Source organism: Triticum aestivum, chromosome 5D (genome assembly GCF_018294505.1).
Source record: "Triticum aestivum cultivar Chinese Spring chromosome 5D, IWGSC CS RefSeq v2.1, whole genome shotgun sequence".
In the NCBI taxonomy this organism is placed as follows: domain Eukaryota; kingdom Viridiplantae; phylum Streptophyta; class Magnoliopsida; order Poales; family Poaceae; genus Triticum; species Triticum aestivum.
In genome coordinates, this window is record NC_057808.1 from 549,533,326 (window position 1) to 549,544,885 (window position 11,560).

The 11,560-nt window shown below is 51.6% G+C and overlaps 1 long non-coding RNA gene across 1 annotated transcript; it reads right to left on the minus strand.

Annotated features, from left to right (window-relative positions):
* Positions 1-3,164: 3,164 nt before the first annotated feature.
* On the minus strand, positions 3,165-3,918 carry LOC123126147 (uncharacterized). The gene is made up of 3 exons (XR_006461575.1): positions 3,690-3,918; positions 3,485-3,586; positions 3,165-3,401 (listed from the first exon to the last, which is right to left on the minus strand). It is a non-coding gene; the product is annotated as an uncharacterized lncRNA (long non-coding RNA).
* Positions 3,919-11,560: the final 7,642 nt, after the last annotated feature.

Below are 11,560 nucleotides of genomic sequence, written 5' to 3' on the forward strand. Positions count from 1 at the left end.
GACCAGCGCATGTGGATCCAGCTCCTCCTCGCCCAGCAGCCGTCGCCGACAAATAAAAATGGCAGCTTTGTGTGGTGGGGAGCGGTGAGCGGCGATGCGGAGCAAGACGCCGGCGAGAGGGAGAGAGAGGGAGCATCAACGGGGAGAGAGCGGCGTCGCGCGAGAGAGAGAGAGGCGCCTGGTGGCCGGCGTCGCGCGCGAGAGAGAGGCAAGCGGGGGCGTCGCACGCGAGGGAGAGAGAGCGGGGGTGAGTGGGGAGAGAGTGGTCGGTGGCGTCGGGCGAGAAAGAGGGAAACGTGTCGGTCGGAGGGGTAGAATGGGAAACTCAGGGAAAATCGTAGCCTACGAAAATTTGTTCGTCGAATCGTTTAACGACATACAATTCGGAACAGAGGGAGTAGAAAATAACCAATTTTTACATATCTCCGACCCAAAAAACACATGTCTAACACATAGTGTAATATATAAAAAATTACATCACGTGCTCTGTCTAACACATAATGTAGATATAAAAAAATTACATCATGTGCTTCGAGGGATGTAAAATACAACGCTAATTTGCATCTCCATCTTCTAGTCTTGTAAGGCGCGCCCCAACCGTCTAGCCACAACTTTCCCTCCTCTTCTCCTACCGCGCAACCACCTCCACGCCTCCCGCCGCACACCCGCCGCCGCGCTGCCCGCCCACCGGACCACGCCGCACCCCGCCGTCACCAGATCCAGCCTCTCCACTCCCCTCGCCGCCGGTTCCAGCGCCCCGCCTTCACCCTTCGCCTGAAAATCGGCCACTATTTTGCCGCCCCGCCGCCACGACGACGCCGCCCGACTGGAGCTCCCCGTCCGCCCCGCCGCCGCCGGGTTCCCCCCGCACACCCGCTGCAACGTCACCTCCGCTTTTCCATCGCCCGATTCGAGGTTCTCACGCCGCTCCTCCGCCGCCAATCCAATGCCCGATTCGAGCTCCCGTCGCTGGCCATTCGAGCTCCTCCCGCCGCCACATTTGAAGCTAGACACTCAGGCGTCGCGCCGCTCCTCGTTGCTCAGCCGCCGGCGCTCCTCTCGAAGCTCGGCCGCCGTCGTAGCTTGATCCTTAGCAGATTCTTCGGGGTGCGGAAGAAGTCGAACGTGACCGCTCCTGCTTCAGCCGATTCAATGCTGTTGTCGGCCGCAGCAACTGCCGCCGGACATGGGCTTCCTCCTCCACCATCACAAGCCCCACCGCCAGCCATGGAGAAAGACGCGACCATGCCCGCAGCCACCGCCTCCAACGTGTTTGGAAAAATGTCGCAAAGGCCGTTGGCCATGTTACATCTTTAAATATGCATCATCTATTGGAGCCCTTGTTTACATCACCAAATATACATCATCTGTTCGAGTTGAGACTTTTTTAAAGATGTGAAAAGCATACTTTTATGATGTAAATTATATAACACCTATTTTTACATCTTCAAATATACATCTTCTATTGAATATGCTCTTAGGTAGGTATCGTAATGGTGATGACCAATAAGCTAGGTTCAGTTATTAGATCAACAAGTAAACCAGATTTTTTTTTTTGGAATAAACCGGACCTTTTCTAATAAAGAAATACAATGGGCATATTAGATCTGATAAATTACAAAATGTTTGATAATGGGACTTAGGGCATCTCCTAGGCAGACCCGCAAACTGCCCGCATCCGTCCGGACAATCCTCCACCATCTTTATTAGAATTACAGTTGGGCCGGCGACCGGAAGGGGAAGGGGCCGGCCCAGAAGTGGTGAAGATCCGCTTTTCTTCACTTTAATTTCAAGTTTTAGATGTAGTTTCAAGTAGTCCGTCGTTCATGTGAACTTTGGTGGTCGTTTGTACATCTGATCTTTTGGTATTCTAGCCTATGTCCGTTTGCTGATCTACGTAGTTCGATCGACGTTGTATGATTTAGTATGGATATAGGGGATCAGATATGAGATCCGGTTCCATGCACGCACTCGCCGCCTCACCCTCAATCGACGGCCGCGTGCGACTTCTCAAGCCCCAAGCCGCCGCCCTCCTGGAGATCCAGCCGCGCCGCCGCCCTCCTCGAGATCCAGCCGCCTCAAACCCCGGCCTGCGTCGGCCGTGCGCACCCTCCGAACGGCCGGCCGCCACACGCGATTGATGGAGAAAAGGAAGAGGCAGTGCATGAGTAGAACGAACTCACCTCTTGCAGTCGCAGGCCTCTGCTGATGCGCCGACGCCGGCGCCGCCGCCGCACACAAAAGGGAGAGGAGAGTAATGGGGAAAAGTGCTTGGCGCTCTGTTCTGTGGGGTGAACGCGAGCGAATAGCCGGAAAAACGATTCACGCGCGGGGTGGTTGCCGCGGCCCGCCAGTTTTTCGCGGCTGACCATAACCCCTTTTTTGCGAATATTCCCAACATCTGGTTGCCTCTATCCTTCCTTGCCTCAGATCCAAACAGGTGGCAACCACAGCAAAAAGAGGTTATCCCTGTCCCTGTGAGGATAGCCTTGCAACCAAACACATCCTAAATGTGAACTCTCGCAGCTCTTGTTGAACCTTGGAGATTGTCCATCAAACTCAGCTCTAAAAGAACTACATTTGTATTCAAAGTAGAAAGAAAAATAAATCAATAGCCAATTAGCCTCACACAAGTACATCATCACATTTTGTACTGTGTATATACTTGTATTCAACCATCGAAAAGTACAATTCTGATTATTCAGCACCCTGTTACGTTGCATCACATAATTATCCTGCAGCAACTTAATCGAAGTGATAATTTGTAACACTTCTTCTGAAATCAGCGGCATATGGCAATAAATTACAACATCCAAATATCTCCGGCTTGTATATACCCTGTTGTAGCACCAATAAGAACGGTACTTCTGACAAGAATTTGGAGTGGGGAGAGACTAACAGTACCCCGGAAAAGGAGGGAGGATATGATATACACTAGACCATTACAGCGTGCGTTGCTGCGCCCGTCCATTTGTTCAATGGAATGATAGAAATTTTGTAAATACATATAGGCTTAAGAAATGGAAGTCAAATGCTTCTATTTTTTGTGTGTGGATGGTATGATGTGCAAAAATGAATATGTCCATACATATGTAGGGAAATGTGATTACGCTAAATAGTCCATGATAAGCTAAGAACATGGGACTGATAACAACATGGCCAAACAAAGACATTGTACAGCAATGCAGATAATTTGCTCGGCATACACTGTTTGCAGCACCCTTATCTTCTTCACCGTCCCTTTGTCAAACCTTGGAAACCAGTCGTGGACAGCTCAACATATGGAGTGATGCTTCCTCCGCAAAATGTAAGATGGTTCATCATATATGAAAAGATGTTTGATCTTATTTACCATTATAATCAAGCTATTATAATCCTCCGCACTGCATTCTATTCTCCACCTATATATGTAGCATTAGGAGGAACATACAGTGGACTTAAATCGTTTTACCTCCAGCACAAAAAAAGAAGAGATTAATTTTACCTGGAGTCTCTACAAAAGAGTCCCAGAAAAGGAACTCGCCCGGCCTCCCTGCTTTGCTATCCCCTCCACACTGTACGCTCACACTGCAATCTAAACACAACCCTGCCAGCAAGACAAGGGGGCAGATCAAGAGAAGGCACACGGGACGGAGATATCTAAAGGTGACGCCTCGGGTACGGGGATGTCATCGCAGCGGCGAGCGTACCTAGGGCGTGCAACAGACTTGGCGGATCCAGTGCAGTCGCCCGGTGAGGCTCCGACCGTCGAGTCGGTAGAACCCTAGCCGCCATGGGGCTGTCGCGTTAGTAGAACCCTAGCACAGTCGCCATGGATCAAACCCTAGCACAGCGCGCCAGACGAGCGGATCCCGTGCAGTTCCCTGGCGAGGCGCCGTCCATCGCGTCGGACGACACGCACGCAAGGGTTGGGTTGGGGGAGCTCGTCCGTTTGGAGGGGGTCTCGATCCTTTTCTTTTCTCGTGCATTCACGTGGGGAGACTGGTAGAGCCCATTGGGCCTAATTTAACGTAGAACCCCAAAAATCAGGATGGTCAGCGACTCAGCGATCGGTATTGCGAACGAAACGAGACTCGGTGCGACTCACAACTAATCTGACGGCCGGAAATGCCCCAAACTGACGATCCCATGGCTGAAAATGTTAATGTTAATGGTTTCAGTTATAATATATCTAAATTCGGGAAGCACTACCACAACCGGAGATTCACTGCTGGGCCAATCACACCACGGAAAACTTGTACCTAAAGTCTTAAAAGTGCGCGCGCACGATTTAGGGGAATCGAGCGGCCGCGCTCCGCGACAAGCGAGCGTACGCGTCAGTACAAAAAACATCACCCTCTCTTCCTCTCTCCGGTAGCGTATCTCTCTCTCCATCCTCCGCTTCCCATCCAGATCCCGTTTTCTGGTCAACCTTGGATGCCGAGCAACATCGACGCCATAAGGTTGAGGGCGAGGAGGCGAACCAGAGTAGAAGAGGACCACCGGAGATCGCCCATCATCTCTACCACCACGGAGCTCACCTTGGACGGCGACCTGCTGGTCAGCTCGCGGCAGTAACCGTGTGGTCCGCCGGCGCTGACAAAGTTGCGGCTCGACGGGAAGGGCGGGCTGGACGAGGACGCGCTCGAGTGCCACTTCTAGTACAGGGACTCTAGCCTGCATCTGCTCCAAGGCGCAGCTCCCTTCTCCTTTTTTTCTCTGGCGAGCAAATCGGCGGTGGGCGGAGGAGGCAAAGGTCGCCGCCGGTTCAAGTACAAGTAGATTAGCCTCCCCGTCCTCTCCTAGCACCTCAGGTCAACGCCATCCTCTGAGATCTCCTTCTGCTTACTAGTACTTGGCTAATGCTTCTGTATCTACCGTGTGCATAATAGACTGGATGCTAGTTATTCAGAGTTCTTCAGACATGGGTAACACAACACTCGTGAACTTTAGATGCTAGTTATGTCTAGTACACTAGTGTTCTTTTTCTGCTTATGTATTTTGTCCAATCATTCTACATCCAATTCAGATCAAGTCCTCATGGTAGAAGAATATGCGTGTGCTGCATGTTTGCTTGGAGTAGTTTTCACTTTGATGCTTAATTAGCCCAGTGGTGATACATGGATTAGGTAGATTTTATCATCCATTTTGGCAGTGTTTTTCGTATTCCAACGATTGATTTAACTTCACTAACATCTGGACAAATAAGAAACTATTAAACTGAAAATGTTCTTTAGATGAACATATCCAAGCTTATTTTGATAATGATGTAAGGCTGTAAAGAAATTGAACTTCCAAAGATTTTTTTGTCACTGTTGGTATGATTTAGGATCCTACCTTTCAAACTCCATGGATCTGTAGTTGATGGAACTTGATCCATATATTCTTGTTTATACTGTATTTGTCTTTACGGTAGCTCTCGTTGGAACCGCTACCCTCATTAGAGCTCAATTACATTGGGTACCTATTTCTGTATTGAATAATATGCAATGCTAAAATTTACATGCTTAGTTGCACACTTAATTATATATAGTTGAACAAAGAGGAATTACAAGTTTCATAGGAAGCAATACATAGTTGCACACTTAAGCATACATAGTTGCACAACCATGCTTTCGCAGTTGTACATCAACTGCCAAGCAGTTGGCCGGGACAACTGTCGAAGTTGCACATCCTACTGGTAGGGGTATTTGGGGCGGTGGTTGCGGTGGTGGTGCGGCCTGACTAATAGATCCACTATGGCTGGGGTTAGTAGGTCGCCTCGTAGACCCCGGCCGTGGAGTCAGAACAACATCACCCCGCTTTTCTCTTCTTTTTTCTCGGTGATGGAGCTGGAGGCGATATGGTCGTCGGGAAGCCGTCCAAAGTTGCACAACCATACTTTTGGAGTTGCACATCGAATGCACGACAGTTGGCTCGGGCAGTTGTCGAAGCTGCACATCCTACTGGTACGGGTAGTTGGGGCGGGGTGTCCGCAACCCGTAGTGGTGGTCAGGGTCTGATTGTTATATCCATTGTGGTCGGGGTTAGAGCATCTCCAGCCGTTGGCCCCCCAGGACGCATAAAAATCGCCCCTGTTGGCGAGCCGGCGATTCGTTCGGCGCTGGGGGCGGTTTTGCGCTCAGTCGTTGCCCCCAGCTCGCCCCCAGTCGCCGATTTTGGCCCACTTTTGAAGCTCCATTTCGGCGAAAAAGGCCCATATCGGCGAGAATAGGCCCATATTCGGCGTGGTTCGCCGTGGCTCGGCGTTCAATTATCAACATAAATATTTTTTTATCACATATTTCATCACAGAAAATTCAAATACTTCAACAAAATAGTTCAACAACAAATAGTTCAATACAAATTATATAGTTCAACAAATAAAAACTCATATTTCATCACACGTCGCACCCGGTGTTGCCCTTGAGCCTCCATAGGTGCTCTATCAGATCTTGCTGCAGTTGATGATGCACCTGTGGGTCTCGGATCTCCTGACGCATACTGAGGTAGGCAGTCCAGGTTGCCGGTAGCTGGTGATCAACTTGGGCAAGAGGACCCTGCCTATGGTATGGTTCAGTGTCAAACACTGGCTCTTCCTGCTCGCTCTCAATGATCATGTTGTGCAAGATGACACAGCAGGTCATGATCTCCGACATTTGATCTTTCGACCAGGTCTGAGCGGGGTACCGGACAACAACAAATCAAGATTGGAGCACACCAAATGCCCGCTCGACATCCTTCCTGCAAGCCTCCTGAATCTTCGCAAACCAGGCGTTCTTGCCTCCAGGCACAGGGTTTTTGATGGTCTTCACAAATGTCGACCATCTCGGATAGATGCCATCAGCTAGATAGTACCCCTTGTTGTAGTGCCGTCCATTGATCTCGAAGTTCACCGGAGGAGAATGACCTTCAACAAGCTTGGCAAAGACAGGAGAGCACTGCAGCACGTTGATGTCATTGTGAGTTCCTGACATACCAAAGAAGGAGTGCCAAATCCAGAGGTCCTGTGTGGCCACCGCCTCAAGTACCACACTGCAACCGCCTTTGGCGCCTTTGTACATCCCGTGCCAAGCAAATGGGCAATTCTTCCATTTCCAATGCATGCAGTCGATGCTTCCAAGCATCCCAGGAAATCCTCTTGCTGCATTCTATGCTAGGATCCGAGCAGTGTCTTCCGCATTGGGTGTTCTCAAGTATTGCGGTCCAAACACTGCCACCACTTCCCGACAGAACTTGTAGAAACACTCTATGCTGGTGGACTCGGCCATGCGCCCATAGTCGTCCTGTGAGTCACCGGGAGCTCCGAATGCAAGCATCCTCATCGCTGTCGTGCATTTCTGGATGGAGGTGAATCCAAGTTTGCCGGTGCAATCCATCTTGCATTTGAAGTAGTTGTCGAACTCCCGGATGGAATTCACAATCCTGAGGAAAATCTTTCTGCTCATCCGATAACGGCGCCGAAATGTTCTGTCACCGTGAAGTGGAGCATCGGCGAAGTAGTCGGAGTAGAGCATGCAGTAGCCTTCGAGACGATGCCGGTTCTTTGCTTTCACCCGCCCCGGTGCCGAGCCACCTCGCCGCGGCTTTTCATTGCTCGCCAGCAGCTGGGCGAGGGCGGCGAGCACCATGAGATGCTCTTCTTCCTGGACGTCGGCCTCGGCTTCCTCCTCCAGCAGCGCGGCGAGCACTTCCTCGTCATCCGAGTCCATCGCCGAGGCAGGAAAATCGCCGAACACCTTGCGCGTGGTGGGCGTGCACCCGCCGCTAAACTGCCCCTCCATGGCCGGAAACGCCCAGCTGGTGTCGGAGGGGCTGCCGCGGCGAACCTCTGCTATTTTTTCGGCGGGGAATGGCTATCTACCGGTGAAGGGCGGCGGGGCGGCGCCGGGATATACCTAGTGGCGGCCGAGAGCGCGGGGGGTGGGAGGCGAGTCGGGGAAGAAAATCTTGACTTTTCACCAGACGGCGTGGGCCAGCCGCGCTTTTCCCTTGCGCCGGAGCCCCCAAGCGCCCCAGCGCGCCGGGTTTGGCCTGCGGCCGCCGGGCGGAAAAAAGGGCCGAACCGGCGCTTTTCGTCGTCCTGGGGGCGCGACTGGGCCGTTTTTTTGGCGCCGGCGCCGAAAAAGTCGCCTGGGGGGCCTGTTGGGGGTGCGGCTGGATGCTCTTAGTAGGTCGCCGAGGAGACCCCGGCCATGGAGTCGGAACAACATCACCATTGCCCCTCCCCAATCCTTTTTTTCTCGGTGATGGAGTTGGAGCGATGCGGTCGTCAAGAAGCCACACAAAGTTGCACAACCATGCTTTCAGAGTTGCACATCGACTACCAGGCCATTGGTCGAGGAGCTGTCAAAGTTGCACACTCTTGTCAGCATAGTCGCACATGCATGGCCACAGAGTTGCACAATCTCGTCTGCATAGTCGCACATGAATTGCTGTGGGAGGTGCTCGCGCCCGACCGCAGAGTTGCAGACTCTTGTCGGCATAGTCACACATGCATGGCCACAGTCGCACAATCTCGTTCGGGTAGTCGCACATGAATTGCTGTGGGAGGTGCTCACGCCTAGCTGCGGAGTTACACACTCTCGTCGGCATAGTCGCACATGCATGGCCACAGAGTCGCACAATCTCGTCCGCATAGTCGCACACGAATTGCCGTGGGAGGTGTTCACGCCTGGCCGCGGAGTTGCACACTCTCATCGGCATAGTCGCACATGCATGGCCACAGAGTCGCACAATCTCGTCCGGATAGTCGCACATGAATTGTTGTAGGAGGTGCTCACGCCTGGCCGCGGAGTTACACACTCTCGTCGGCATAGTCGCACATGCATAGCCACATAGTCGCACAATCTCATTCGGATAGTCGCACACGAATTGTCGTGGGAGGTGTTCACGCCTGGCCGCGGAGTTGCACACTCTCGTCGGCATAGTCGCACATGCGTGGCCACAGAGTCGCACAATCTCATCCGCATAGTCGCACACGAATTGCCGTGGGAGGTGTTCACGCCTGGCCGCGGAATTGCACACTCTCGCCGGCGTAGTCGCACATGCATGGCCACAGAGTCGCACAATCTCGTCCGGATAGTCGCACATGCATGGCCACAGAGTCGCACAATCTCGTCCGGATAGTCGCACATGAATTGTTGTAGGAGGTGCTCATGCCTGGACGCGGAGTTACACGCTCTCGTTGGCATAGTCGCACATGCATGGCCACAGAGTCGCACAATCTCGTCCGGATAGTCGCACATGAATTACCGTGGGAGGTGTTCACGCCTGGCTGTAGAGTTGCACACTCTCGTCGGCATAGTCGCACATGCATGGCCACAGAGTCACACAATCTTGTCTGCATAGTCGCACATGAATTGTTGTCGGATGTGCTCATTCTCGGCCGCGGACATGCACACTATCGTCGGCATAGTCTCACATGCATGGCCCTAGAGTCGCACAATCTCGTCCGGATAGTCGCACACGAATTTGTGTGGGAGGTGCTCACGCCCGGCTGCAGATTTGCACGCTCTCGTCAGCATAGTCGCACATGTGCTTTTTTAATACTCACGCCCGGCCGCGGGGCTGCACACGCGCGGCGGCTACCTGGCCAGCATTGGAACAGCGGACGGAATTGCACATTTCAGTGTTAGAGAGTAGTATGGGGTGGTGCCATTAGTGAAAATTGCACGCTCACAGTTATAGAAAAAAGTAGCACATCGACGGCTAAACAGTTGCACCAAACGGAGACTAAGTTGCACAAAAAAAATTCGTTGAAATATACCCACGCGGGATCTAGTTTTGAAGAACACGTCGCGAGGGTTTCAACGGTGAAAACGGATCATAATTTCGACACACGGTTTAAAAATTATGACTTTTAAAAAATTTGAAAACTCGAATTAAATGCATTCACACCTATTAACATGGATGCTTTTGTAATACTTTCTATTTACATGGAACTTATGGATTTTTTTATATATCAATTAGGAAGGACAAACTATTACCTTTTATGGATTAGAGGAAAAATTCCATTTTAGGCCGGCCGCTCGCGTAGGCCAGCGAGCAGCCGGCCGCTCGCTAGCATCGCCCACTAACTAGCAGGAATGGGCGGCTGATTCCTGGCCGCACGATCGCGCCAGCGATCGCGCCCGGATCCGCCAGGTGCCACCTGGTCTGGATTGGCCCTGCGCCGCGGTCGTGGGCGGTTGTCCATATCCGGACGTGGACAGGCCCACCTGTAAGCGATAGAGGAGGGGAGTAGTGGGGGTTGTGGGTGGCGGTTTTCGAAATCCGTGCCTGAAATCCCTCGCCCGCAGCGTGCTCTCTCCCCATTCCATCTTCGTCTTCCTCCTCGCCATCCTCTCCACCGAACGGGGCGTCGCGGTGGAGTGCTCAGGTCGGCGGCGGCTTGCGGGTGGTTCTCCTTGCGGGGGAATCGCTACTGCTCCTCGCCGTCGGAGGTGTGCTCGCCCTCCACTTCTACATGCTTCTCCTCCCTCTCTCTAAGTCGCGGAGCGCGGATGGTGCCGAAATGTGAGGGGAATGCTCTCTAGGGTTCGGGAAAGGCACGAACTACCCCCGCTTATCCTCGATTTTGGTCACGTTGAGTTCCCTTCTCCTCTCTGGTAGCACGCGCCCAACGGTGGTCGGGATCTACAAGGAGGCGTAGTTCACGGCACGGGGTGGCTGGCCAGGGTCAACGTGTAGTTGGCCAGGGTACGCGGCAGTCGTTAGGTAGAAGGGATGCATGTCCACGGCGCCCGTTGCGCGATTTTAGGGCGATTGCTTTTAGTTCCGTCAATTTGCAGGGTTTGAGATCTGTTCATGATTCTTAGTCATTCTGCACGTTGTATTAGATGTGCGCAATGTTGTGTGCAATGCATTGGCTGATTTTGTAGTTGGCGTTCAGAGATTTAAGTGGTTAGTTGCACAAAATTCTCCCCAATTGGCTGCGTCCATATAGTACTTGGCTGTCCATATGCTCTGCAGTTGCAGCAGTTGTCTTGGTCAGTTGGCTCACTGTTTGTACTAGTTGGTTGTCTATACGGTGTTCAGTTGCACAAGTTGCCTGCTCAGTCGGCTGCATCACTTTTACTAGTTGGATGTTCATATGTTATACACTTGCGCTAGTTGCTCTACTTAGTTGGCTTGCTGTTTCCCCCTCTGCTGTGTGCAACTAGGGACTCTTGTTTGTGTAATTTAGCACCAATGCTTGCCAGTTTTTGAATATAGTCTACCCAATCTGCCAGCCTTGTGGTGGCTGTGGTGGTTCATGTGTTTTCTCCTGCTTTGTGCAACTAGGGCCCCTTGATTGTGCAAATTAATACCAATGCTTGCCAATTTTCCAATTTAATATTCTCAATCTGCAAGTCTTTGTTGTGGATGTGGTTGTTTTCATGTGTTTCCCCTCATGTGTGCAACTAGGGACGCTTATTTTTGCAAATTAGCACTAATGGTTGCTAATTTTTCAATATAGTATACCCAATTGTTTTGCTGGATTTTTTGCTTTGCATTTTTTGCTTGTTCCAGTTTGCACAAGTTATCATACTGAGCTTGTTGCCTTTAGTTAACTATTTTCTGCCTATATATTACTTGCCACAGTTGGCTGCATCATTGT